Here is a 9842-nt window from a genome sequence, read left to right as displayed (position 1 = left end):
AACACAAAGTTAGCATTGGGCTGCTCTGTGCAATGATCCTGATGATCCTGAAGGGCCCCTTCCAACTGGCCATATTCTACAGTTCTGTGATTCTGAGAACTAATAGGCTGCAGGAGGGCAGAAATAGGTGACAAGAGGAAAGAAATGAGGTTGATCGGAGAATGAAGTCACTGAGTTCCCAGAAGATGCAGGATACAGGACCCTTCCCTCCCATCATTCCCATTCTTTCCCTCATCCCTTCCCCCACCCACACACTAGACGCTGAAGAACATCACTGGAAGAAGAAGAACCTACTTGACTCCCCTGTCCATGAGAGCAGCCATTGCTCGTGCAGGAGTCACATTCTCTACCATCATCCCCAGGCTCTGACAGGCTGCCTTCTGAACAAACTCTGGGGAGTTCCACACCATCTGGAGAAGGACTGCAGCAACCTCATCCGCCTCGCAGTCCATGTCCTTCTTCAAGGTCACAAAGAACTCTCCCAGAGTGACGACTGCAGAGTAGGACACCTTGGACCGGAGATTGGTCACCTGGGGAAGACATGATAGGAAACATAAGAATCACCTTGAACAGAAAACCAGTTGCCTTCAGCAGAAATCCCAAGAAATGACAACACATCCCACTGTGTCCAGAGGAACATAAAAGCACAGTAAGAGCAGGAAGATACAAACACTGAAAGGCACTTACTCTGGAACCAATTTCTGACCTCAGACCTGCTTACTGCAAACAAAAAAAAAAAAAAAAACAAACCAAAAACAAAACCAAAATTCACTAAAGCTTCCTACCTAACCCTTCTAAAATGTCCACTGCCATGATTTTAGGCCCTTTCACTAGAAAATTAAATCAAGGGCTGCTTTCAAATCATAAAGACACAAGTCATAAATAAAAATAGAAGAGTCAATTGCTCCTGTTCAGAAAAGCTACACCAGCAGCTGAAGCACTCAGCCAGGAAACAGAAAACACAGGCTCAGATCTACAGACTCATTTGCAGTGTTGAATTACAGCTTGGGCAGAGATTAGGACTCTGGCAAATAACGTCATTAGTGTCTTGATTTTGCCATTTGCACATTGCATTGTAATGGCACCTCACTCACAGACAAGTGTCAGATATTCGACCTACCAATAAATACAGCTACATGTGCACACAGATCCTACAGACAGCTGACAGACATGGGAAATAGAAGGTCTCAAACCAGAAATGGAGGCACACCCTGAGCACACATGGAGATGAACAAGCACATACCTACTCTGCACATCCTGTATGAAGTATGGGGAACAATTCAAAACAATGTTCTCACCTCGCTGGTAACTGCCAAGCAAATGTCATGAAGTCTGGACAGCAGGACTTCTGAATGGGACTCAGCCAGGTGCTTGATGTTGAAGAGTCCCTTCTCCTTCAGCTCCCTGAAAGGCATGTAACAAAAAGATTGATTTTTCTCTCTGCCCAAGAAGTAGGCAGCACCCTCCAAAATGACCAGGCTGGCAGCTCAAGTCATGGGAGGTGCTTTTCAAGGAGTACTTAATGAAATCGTGGAATGTGTTGCCACAGGATGCTGTAGCTGTCAAAAGCATGCACAAATCCAAGAGGCAAAGAGAGGGCTTTCAGAGGCTTCATTCGTGGCTGTTTAAGAAGACAGCCTTCCTGAAATCTCTGGCACATGAAGTCCCTCTGCCGCTGCTTCCTAGAAGCTGTGAGGCTGGGCCATGCTGCTGTTTCTTCTCAGTTCCCTGTACCTGTCCCTGAGACACAGTCCCATTGGGCTGTTACTGGGGCATTTTCCTTCTTTGTCTGCCCCAGCAGGCAGTTCAGCACTGAGAGTCTGCACTGGCACTCTGGAGCTGAGTTTCCACTCTTCAGTCTAGGCCTGTGTGTCTCACCCACTCCACCCCACCTCACAAATTCCCAAAAAAATCAGCAGGATGCCCCAGAAGATTCCAGCCCTGGGCAAGAACTGTTGAAACTCTGGCTTACTCAAAATCCCCCTACCTAAAACAACTTGCACAACAGCCACATGTTATTTCAAAGCTGAAAACAACTCCATCTCTCAGCACTTGCTTTGTGCAGGCCCTCAGCTCCAGGAAGGAGTGTGAGGCATCAGGGCTGCAGCACAGGGCTGGCGACTGATCCCACGGGCACCCCTGAGCGTCATCAGGACACCCACAGCTGCAGAAGCTCTCTGCACCTCACAGGGCACCAAAGAGAATGGGGAAGAGAAAGCAGAAGAGAAAGGGCAAAGCAAAGGCCACTGCAGAAGGAGATGAACCGTTGGAGGTTTCTTATGGTTCTCCCAATATGAATGGAGGCCTTACCCCTGTGTGAATGAAGCATCCAACAGGGAGTGATCAAAAAGCCATCAGAAAGACAACCAATATTACCTCACATTTGTAGGCTTGTAACTTCTGGGCCTCCTTGTACCTGTGTATAATTTTGGGACACACTGGGAGTACTGACAAAATATCTCAGGCCCATAGGAAGCAGTGAGAAGGAAAAAGTTAACTTCCAAAAGTGCAAGATTCCTAGAGGATTTTATTTCTTTTTCCTTCTCTTCTGCCATGAGCCCCTCAGGAGTAATGACAGGCTGAGGGACTTGAAAGCACAACTCAGTCCATTGCTCAGAAAGAGGAACTCCCTGGAGCTGCTTCTGGGACTCACATGCAGGAGATGACAGGGAGAGCCTGTCACCTGCCCTTGCTGTCAGCAGTGGGAGCAGAGAGAAATCTTACTCAGTCCCACTGGGCCAGTGGCCCAAGGCACCCAAATCTGTACACTCAAAACTGCTGCCATCCTGCTTCTGCCTTCAGCCAGCAAATCATCTCTTTGCACAGCTTTCTCTCTTCCCTCAACATTTCCTTTGCAGCTCCATGGAGCAGCTGCCAAAGCCCGGAAACAGCACGGACCTGCTGCAGCTGGAGCGGTGCTGCAGAGCTAGGCCAAGAAAAGGCTGCTCTCCAGTCTTTATCCTCTCACTGCTCTGCAGAGGTTTCAGCAGTGCCCTTTGGCCCTCTGGGCTCTCGGGGCTCAGAGGCACCAGCGAGACACGCTTCTGACCAACCCAAATGCTGTGAGGGACACGGAGTGATGGGGCCTTTCTTACCAGTCATCGCTGCCCAGCAAGGACAGTGCCTCCTGCAAGGCCTGCTGTGGGTCTGGAGAGGCTCTGTCCTTCTGCCCATGCCCACGGAGCGGCTCCTCTCGGCGCTGGGCACCAGTGCCTGTCTGCGAGGTCACTGCAAGGAGAGGGTCGGCCATGGGCGCTGCGGCCCGGGCAAGGAACCCGCCATGGAGCGGCCTGCAGCCCATCTTCCAGCCAGGGTTCCCTGTGGCACACACTGCCACTGGCTCAGAGACTGCCCTGCTCTCTGCCTCCTGGGGCTCCTTGCTTGCTCCCAGCCTTCCCCAGCTGGGCACAACTCCAGGCTAAACCTGACAATTGCCCCGCAGCCCCAGCTCCCAAGGGCCACAGGTGCCACGGCCAGCGGCAGGTTCCTGCGGCCGCAGAGCTCCCGCTCCCTGCCAGACAGCGCTGACCAGCAGCACTCGCTGCCCAGGAGGGAACCCCTCAGTGCCCCTCTTGTCTCAGCACCCTGATTTCCCCAGCCCTGAGGACAGGGGCACTCTGCAGCTCCCTCAGGAAAGACCTGCAGCTGCCTCGTGACAGCCCCAAGCCAAGCCTGAACAGGCCAGCCCTGCTGGGCCTGGAGCAAAGACCAGGGAACAGCCATACCTGACCCTTCACACCTGACAGTGCCTCTGTTTCCATTAACTTCACATATTCTAGACAGAGGCAGCTGACTGCACATACATTTAGCCTACTGTTGGGAAGGCAGTGATTTATGGATTTTGTTCTTTCCAAGCATTGTAAAACTTTGCTTGTTTCACAATGCTTGGAAAGAACAAAAGGTACACACTGGCTGTATTTCAAAGATGCTATGGGGAAATGTATTTGTCATCTAATGGCTGTATTTGCAAACTCAGACATTTCTAAACTTTCTCCTGTGGAAAAATGCAATTTCCAGACTAGACAGTTGATAAAAAAAGTCTTCCAAATGCATCCTGGGGATAAAAATAGGCAAATACAGATGCACATTGTTGGCACATGCACTCTGTTGTTAATCAATTGGCCTGGGTTTGCCTTAATTGAATTTCTTGGTAAAGAAAGGAATTAACAAGGTATGAAAAAATCAGATGGTAAATGCATTTCTTATGAAACCCATCTGTCATCAAAAGTACTGTCAATCAAAAATTTCACATCATGTACTCAAAAGCTCATTTCCTCTTGTGTAGATGAAAACATTTGAGCTGTCTAAAAGGATGGAGTATAAATATTACACAGAATCTAGACAAACTGCTCTAGACTTTGTAGGGCTTTTGTGCTACCTTGCATGTTCTCACAAAGTATGGAGGAACCAAAACATCAGAACTATTCAGGCAGGAACTAATCTGGGTGTCACTGATGTACCTCAGCCACTGACACCAGTGATGGCACTGCAGAAGTATGTAGACATACACACATCTAGATTCACTGTGGATGGAGAGCCACATCAGGCTAGTTCTGGTCAATTCTGAACATGGAAGTAGCAAAGAGCATTGAAGTATCATTCCTAGCTGCCTTCTTCTTATCTCGCCCTGCTTGGCATCACAGCACAGGCAGGCTGCCCACAAAGGAGAGACAAGAGCCACTGGGGACTATCTGCTGTGCATTTCCTGCAGGCAGCAAACAGCCTGGGAGCAGCAGGCAGCCCCTCCTGGCTGTCACCTGCTGCACACAGCCGCTGTCTTTGCTGGGTGACACAGGAGGCACTGCTTGTTCCCTCCTGGCACTGCAGGCCCTGGATGGCGGCAGCCAGGAGCCATCGGGCACTGCTGGGAGCAGAGGCACAACTGCACCAAGCCACTGATGGCCCTGCAGAGACAGCCCTTGCTGGACAGCAGAAAAGCTGGCTGCAGAGCCGGACTGCAGACAGGTAGAGGGCCCAGATGGTAAGTGGACAGCAGATCGTGGTGGCACTCGTAGGTGCACGGTGAGCACAGCCTGGCATGCTGCCCCATAGCTCATCCCTGCAGTCACAGCTGCCTCCTGGCACCAGTGCTGTAGTTTGGAGTATTAGGATGGGCAAAAGCCAGAGCTTAGGCCTTCAGCACGGACTTTATTCAGCCCCACTTTCCAGTGGATCTCTAAGAACCAACTCTCTAGTGCTACCAAACTGGAGTAACTGAAAAGTAGATTTGCTGCTCATTCTCAGGACAGCCTATAGCCCCAAGATCTCAGCTGTGCTGGCTGAGGCAGGAGACACTTTGTGCTCCTTGTGCAGGGAAAAGCTTCCATGGAGCAGGCTTACCTGAGGAGTTGCGTGGGAAGCTGCCATCTCCAAGGACGGTGGGCTTATTGGGCAGTAAGGGCACGTTGTCCTGCTTTCTCAAGACCTTCTTCTTCAAGGCAGTACCAGGGTCTTTTCTCTGCACCCTAGGAGCTGTGCCATCAACAGGTGGTAAGCTAAAGGCTGCAGGAAGCAAAGAAGAGCTTGTAAGTGGAGGGTGCTGGACAGGTTGACAACAAAAGTTGCTGGAGCTGGGCAACATCTCTTTGTTATCCCAAAGAACTTCAAGTATAACAATGGTATACCACTTTATACCAAGATAACACTAACAAGGGACAGTGATCACAGAATCCTAGAAGAGTTTGGGTTGGAAGGCACCTTTAACCACCATCTAGTCCAAGCCCTGTGAGCAGGGATATCTTCGTCTAGATCAGGTTCCACAGAGCCCCATGTAAACTGGCCTTGAACACCTTCAAGGATGGAGCAACAACAGCTTCTCTGGGCAAACCTTCCAACTTTTCATCCCCTTCATTATAGAAAAAATTCTCCCTGATATCTAGTCAAAATCTACCCTCTTCTAGTATAAAACCAACCTGCAGTGATGCTTCCTCGAAGAAACAAGGAAAAGCCAGTATTGCCTTGCTTTTGTTCTCCTGTTCCAGACACTGGCAGGGGAAGTTACCCAAGAAAGTGCAGCTGACCTTGCGTGCTGCCCTGGGGCTGAGTGCTGCCTCCTGAGGGCCCCGCTGCCGCCCTCGGGCAGCGCTCACAGCCCTGCAGGCAGAGCCCGGCCGGGATTCAGTCGGGAACGCTGCTTGCTCCTGGGGCAGCAGCAGAAGCACTGCCTGGGGCTTCAGCACAGCTCTACAGCATCAGCTCCTCAGCAGGGAGCAGCAGGAGAAGGATCTCTGGTGTTTTCATGAGAAGGAATGGAGCTTTGTTTCGTCCAGGTGGAATCCCAGTTGAAAAGCAGTCTTTTGGCCTCACCTTCCCTGGAGGCTGCTCTCCAGGAGAGAGTCTGAAGCCCCAGTGTACTTTGCAAGACAGAATTTTCTACTCTGAAAGACTTTAGAGGTGAAGGTGGGAAGCTGATATTCTGTTACTGACTCAGGGAGGCCATGGGCAAGACTCTTCATGCCTCTGCATTTTATTTTGGGAAACAGAAACAAATAAGCAAGCTTCTACTCAGATGCAAGCAGAACAGCCCCCCAGTCTGACTGCAGCCATGTGCAAGGGGCAAGCAAGTGGTCAAAAAGGACCACAAGTGTAGCCACCACTTACTTGCTTCAGCTGCGTCCCTGGTCTCAACTGTCTCAGGAAGAAGCTGCAAGAATCTTTTCTTTTGTCTCCTTTTCTTCATCTCTTCCACAAAATGCTTTGTGTCCATTGGCTCCAAGTTCTCTTGAGCCAACTCCCACAGTGCAGCACGGATCTAGGTGCAATGGAAATACATCACAGACTGTAAGCAGAGACACACAAACCAGACACAACATCTCATCAGGAGCACAGAGTCCACAGGGTGCCATAGGCTTCAATGCAGCTCCATATCCATTCCAATAGTTTCAGAGGAATGTCTCCTGTCCTCACCTTGGCAATTACACACAGTGAGGTGGAACAGTTCAGTGCCATGACCTTCCACTGCTGCAACTGCAACCTATGTCAGGAAGCCCTGCTTGAAGCATGAATTCATAGGAGTGCTCCAAGACAGATGAAGAGCTCACATGACAGTGAGCAGGCAGTTCAGTTCCTACAGGCCATGGCAGCAGAATAAAAACCATGTGCAATGCCCAGCAAGGAGTGGTAATGAGCTGTTGCTTAACACTCATGGCCAGGAGTTGCAGCTATTTCTCACTTCCTGGCTTCTGAAGGACTCAGCTCTGAAGGACTCTGAAGGACTTGGTCTGTGAGAACACGAGACCAAAAGGAGGACTCGTGTGAAAACAAGTTGCAGAAACGCTGAAGTTAATGAGCAGAAAACTTGAGAATGAGAGGGCTGTGAGATACAGCCACAAAGGTAACCAGGAAAAATCAAACTCTCCCATTTTCTTTTGCAGCCTTGCTTACACTCAACATTAGAGTTTTTGCTTCTCTGCTTCTGAGGGTGCACTTTGCCCACATTCACTGATGTGTAGCTTGCTCTGTCATTCAGAACTTCTCTAAAACAGCTTTTGCACATAAAGATTGCTTCTGGCGTGACCTTAGCACCATGTCCAAGCTAGTGACCTTGGCACCACTGGAAATAGCCAAGCAATTGCTCTGGAGCTGTCAAATATATTCCCAAGAGAATCCCCATCTCCCAGGGCGGGGGGAAGATCATGATTTTCAGTGACATTTTGTGCCAAGTACTAAACAGCCACTGGAAAGGAAGTCTGCTCATCCCTGTCCTTGTCCCTTACCTTTCCAAAGCCGTCCTTCAGCTCTCTGTCCCTCGTAAGACCAGGACTGCTGGGATGATCTGTCTCCTTGGCCTGGCTCAGGGGGAGGCCTGGGAATGGAAGCAAAGGTTCCTGTAAATCTCTGGCAGAGTTCAAGCCCCCAGAAATGCCGTGCTGGGCAACAGGCAAGACAGGTTCCAGGTTGCAGAGCTCTCATAAAACACAGAGATTGGGACTGAGAGCAGCAAGGTACAATGCCTAGACCCTCTCCCAAGGGATGGGCTACTGGCAGCAGACATGACATTACTCTGCTGGCCAGCAGACTGAAACCTGCTGCATGGTGAAGGCCAGAGCCCCTGGATGCTGGAGAGCCTCTGTGCCTGATAGAGAAGGGCAGAGATGGAGATTGCTCTTGACAGAGATTCTTATCTGCCCTTATTCATACGGATATTAGTAAACATCTTCTTTCCAGCTCCTGGAAGAAGTCACAGGTACTAATACATATATGCACTTGGATTTACATTTTCTTCTCTTTGTTGGACTGTTTTGGAGGACATTCAAAGAAAAGCTCAGCATTGCAGGAGTGTTACCCAAACGTGAACTGTGTCCTTGAGACTAGATATTTCATTTTCCCCAAGGATGTTCATTCTAAACTGTATGAGATTGGGCCACTTTCAAGCTAGTCTGACCAAAGATTGATTTTCTAATTTCAAGTAGAACAATGGAGCTCATTCTGAAATACTCTCCAACAGAGCTGTTAAAATTCAGAGAACTAATCATTCTATACAACAGCTTCATAGAGGACAAAATCAAGCAGGAAAAAAGGAATTCTTAAATCAGAATTTTTTGCTCCTGCAGAATGGTCAGCTTAACAATAAAAAAGGAGAGTTAGAAATGGGCTTTGAGGAAGGTAGGGAATTCAGGGTGGAAGGCAATGCCTTGGAAGGTAAAAGCATTTGGGAAGTTGGCAGGGAAACTCCTGATCCCAGGGTAACCTCCTTGGAACCACTGCAGTCATTCAGGTCAGAAAAATGGACACGCAAAAGGTAACAGAGGCCACAATGCAAACCTAAAACATCTGAAGCTCCATATTTCATGGGACACATTTCCTGGAAACTTCTAAAGAGCTGGACAGGGAAGCATGGTCCTATGGGCAGACACTGGAGACAGCCCAGGGGAAAACCCTGCCCCACTTCCACAGAGGCACCCCAGGAACAGCCTGGCCTCTGGGCTGCCCTGGGACAGCAGGGAGCCCAGAGCCCTGTGCTCTCCAGCAATGGCTCAGCTGCACATGCACCCTCCTGCTCCTCTGCCTGCCCCACAGCTGAGCAGCCCTCCAGCTGCACGGGGCACTGGCAGCAGCACAGCTCATTGCAGGGCCACATGCAGGGCACAGCTGTTCCCTGGCAATGTGCACAGCCTGGCTGGGCTGCCACAAGACCCTTCCTCCCAGCAGAGAGCGGCCCAGCTCCCCCCTCACCTCTGTGTGAGCCTGAGCCAGGCTCCTGGGGCTCCTGAGCCGAGGCCCCCTGAGCCGGCCGGGAGCCCAGACCTACATTCCCAAGGTCGGGCTTCGGCACATAGGTCTCCAAGCCAAACAGGTCAGCCAGTTTCCTTGGGAACAGAGGCATCCCAGGTCCTGTCTTGCACCAAGAGCTCTTTCCCTTCTTCCTCTGGGTGTTTGCAGCAGGCTCAGAAGAAGCTGTAATTCAGGTACAAGAGAAGAAGTGAGTTAATTGAACTCATGCCTTTACAATCAACCCATCTAATGGGTGAGGCATTCAAAGCACATTTTAGTTACTGAAAAGATTGGTTGGTTTCTTATTTTACATGAAACCAGCATCAGTTTAATTTCTCTGAACAATATGGAGCTGGCAAGCCAGGAGAGAAGGGTTCTACTATTTATGTGTTGCCTGTTGCCTCCCCACTACTACAGGATCCCTTTCCTTCCAAACAGTTGGAAATTCACAGTGGTCTCTAGAATCGGACACTGTCAAGGAAATCATTGTTTTCAAAAGTAGCTTTCTAGGCCTTTGTTTCTGTAGGTCCCACTCAATTTGAGGTCGGGTTTTGCACATTTGGGATTTTTATATTACTCTTTACAACAAAGGAAGTGCTGGGACACAAACAATGGCACCACGTGTTACA

The sequence above is a fragment of the Passer domesticus genome, chromosome 8 (genome assembly GCF_036417665.1).
Source record: "Passer domesticus isolate bPasDom1 chromosome 8, bPasDom1.hap1, whole genome shotgun sequence".
Classification (NCBI taxonomy): Eukaryota; Metazoa; Chordata; class Aves; order Passeriformes; family Passeridae; genus Passer; species Passer domesticus.
This window is presented reverse-complemented; position numbering follows the sequence as displayed.